The sequence below is a fragment of the Pteropus alecto genome, unplaced genomic scaffold (genome assembly GCF_000325575.1).
Source record: "Pteropus alecto unplaced genomic scaffold, ASM32557v1 scaffold46, whole genome shotgun sequence".
Taxonomy (NCBI): domain Eukaryota; kingdom Metazoa; phylum Chordata; class Mammalia; order Chiroptera; family Pteropodidae; genus Pteropus; species Pteropus alecto.
The window spans coordinates 1,741,177-1,743,746 of record NW_006439231.1 but is presented as its reverse complement, the minus strand read 5'-3'; the positions used below and the strand labels follow the sequence as shown (position 1 = coordinate 1,743,746).

General features: G+C 35.1%; 1 non-coding gene across 1 annotated transcript; it reads right to left on the bottom strand.

Moving 5' to 3' along the window:
• Positions 1 to 1,091: 1,091 nt before the first annotated feature.
• On the bottom strand, positions 1,092 to 1,227 carry LOC112483548. Its single transcript, XR_003047653.1, has one exon. It is a non-coding gene; the product is annotated as a small nucleolar RNA SNORA21 (small nucleolar RNA).
• Between the last annotated feature and the right edge of the window lie 1,343 nt (positions 1,228 to 2,570).

Here is a 2,570-nt window from a genome sequence, read left to right as displayed (position 1 = left end):
CCTGCAACCTGAGGAACAAAAGAATGAAGGATCATAAATTTACAGCTGGTTTAATCCGGCTACAGACACTTATACAGTAAGAACTACTCTGACCCTCTTTTCATCTCAGCCTTATTATACCATCATTATAATATCATGCCTATGCCCAGAAGTTCATGAATCTAATTATAACAGATTGAATTCTGGGTAACCACATGCACAGTAGGCAGAGACTTATATAACAGCCAAATATCAATCAAAATGACCTCACATGCCACTCATCTAGGACTGCCTTTGTAACTCCTTCCCCTATAGCGGCCCTAATATAATACAAATCTCCTCACTTCCATGAGGTTACAGCCCTAGCTATAATCTGCTCCTCGCTTGGAGTGTACTTTTTAATCATACCTTTTGTTTCCACACAACCTGTTTAGGCATGCCCTGCTTCTTCCTTAAAATGTATTTTAATATCTTACTTTTCCTAAATCTTGCTGAGCTATAATTCTTTGCTGTATTGGTGAAAAGAACTGAGGACCCCCAGTGTTACCAGGGCTGAAGTTCAGATCACCCCAAATGATAACACTGCCATCAATTTATGGCTAGAAAAATAATTGGCAGATACAATCCTTAATATAATTGTTTCTTATAAACCAACACATCTGTATGACCAACTAGAAAACTAAAGAGAATCATATAGCTCTATATAGCCTCAAAACTTATACGTATAAAATAAATGATTAAATTATATGTGTTATTGCTATTTCATGTTTCTGATATAACTTCTGTGAGAATGTAAGGTGGAAAATACTTCCAACTAAATGAAGAAAAAGTAGGTTTAAAAGCTTAATAAGATTACTAACTCACTTGACCCTTGCACTTTTGTAATATTAAAACTTGATACCATTCAGGTGGAAAAAATAATCTAAAGTATCAAAAACACTACTCAGAATGAGAAGGGATAGTAGGAAACTCTAGAAGGAATGACTAAAAAATCCTAATTATGAAATATTTGTAAGGTAAGTGATATATTTCTCAAGTACTTGTCATATAAAGAACGAAGGCATAAATTAGCACCAATGAGTAAATAGTTAATTTTTTTCTTCTTTCTCTTACCTTGTCATACAAATGATTGAAGCAAAATAACACAACATACTGCCGCTTCACCCCAAAGTGGTGTTTTTACTATTCTTTTCCTTGACGACTCCATGGATCATTAGCAAAAGGTCAAATGAGTGCTTTTAAAAGGGTGTTGGGTAAGTTAATTTTAAGGAAACTAATTTGCAGGCGGCTTACTTCACTCATAATATATTTCAATTTAAAATCCCATCCTTTCATACTTTTAAATCAATAAGTACAGTAATTCTCCCTTATCTGCGTGAAATACATTCCAAGACACCCAGTGGATGCCTAAAACAGTGGAGAGTATCAAACTCTACATACACTATATTTTTCCTGTGAATACCTATAAATACATACTTTTTTACTTACAGGAAGCACTATACAGCTTCTCTTTGGCATATTTAAATTGCCAGCATCACTACTCTTGGGACCATTACCAAGTAAAATAAAGGTTATCTGAACACATGCACTACAATGCTAAAATAGCCAATCTGATTAATGAGACATCTACTAAATACCTAACAGGCAGGTAATGTATACGGAGTGGACATGCTGGACAAAGCGATGATTCATGGTCCAGGTGGGAGAGAGCGATATAGCATAAGATTTCATCAAACTACTTAGAATGGCATGCATTTAAAACTTATGAATTATTTATTTCTGGAGTTTCCCGTTTAATAGTTTGGACCACAGTTGACTGCAGGTAACTCAAGCCACAGAAAACAAAACTGCAGATAATGAGTGACGACTGCATGAGTCATCTGACATTCCAATTGCACGCAGTTTATTTAATGTGTTATAATAAAACTCAAAGTGAGGCAAATAGCTACAGAAATTTGATTTAAATATTAAAAATTTAGTTGAAAAGACTGAGGATAAGGTAAATATTAGTAGTATATGCCCCGGGAATTAAGATTTATGTGTTCTGAAAACTATCAACGTGCAATCAGTTAAATTCCCTAACACAAATAAAGTGTTTCAAGTATTACTGGCCACAGAGGAACTATCTTAGAAGAATAGTCATTCTAGTTGATAACAGGGATGCTTTCTCCTCAGATGGAAAAGTAGAAAAACAGATTATACATGTGACAAAGGGAAAAAAGGAATCTATGATTATGATGTTAAACATGTAGGGCTACCAAGTAAAATTCCTTTTAAAACCAAGAACAGGGCAAGTTCCAATCCAAGAATCCCCAGAAAGTCAATCATAATCAACTTCTCAATCACAGAATTTAATCAATTATAGAGTAGCTGCTGCTTTCTCATCCTGCGCACCACAAATTGATCCATGAAAGTCATTAAGTCGGAACGAAAGTATAATCCTGAAAGCTTCCAAAGACAGCTTCATTCTAGGTCTCAAGTGTGAGCAGCTACCTCACTGAGGTTTCCACAATCTACAAAATCCAGATTTCAACATTTCCCCACAGTTTCTTTTGCAGTTTTTTTCAACTTCAGCGTACAGAGGAGTTGTC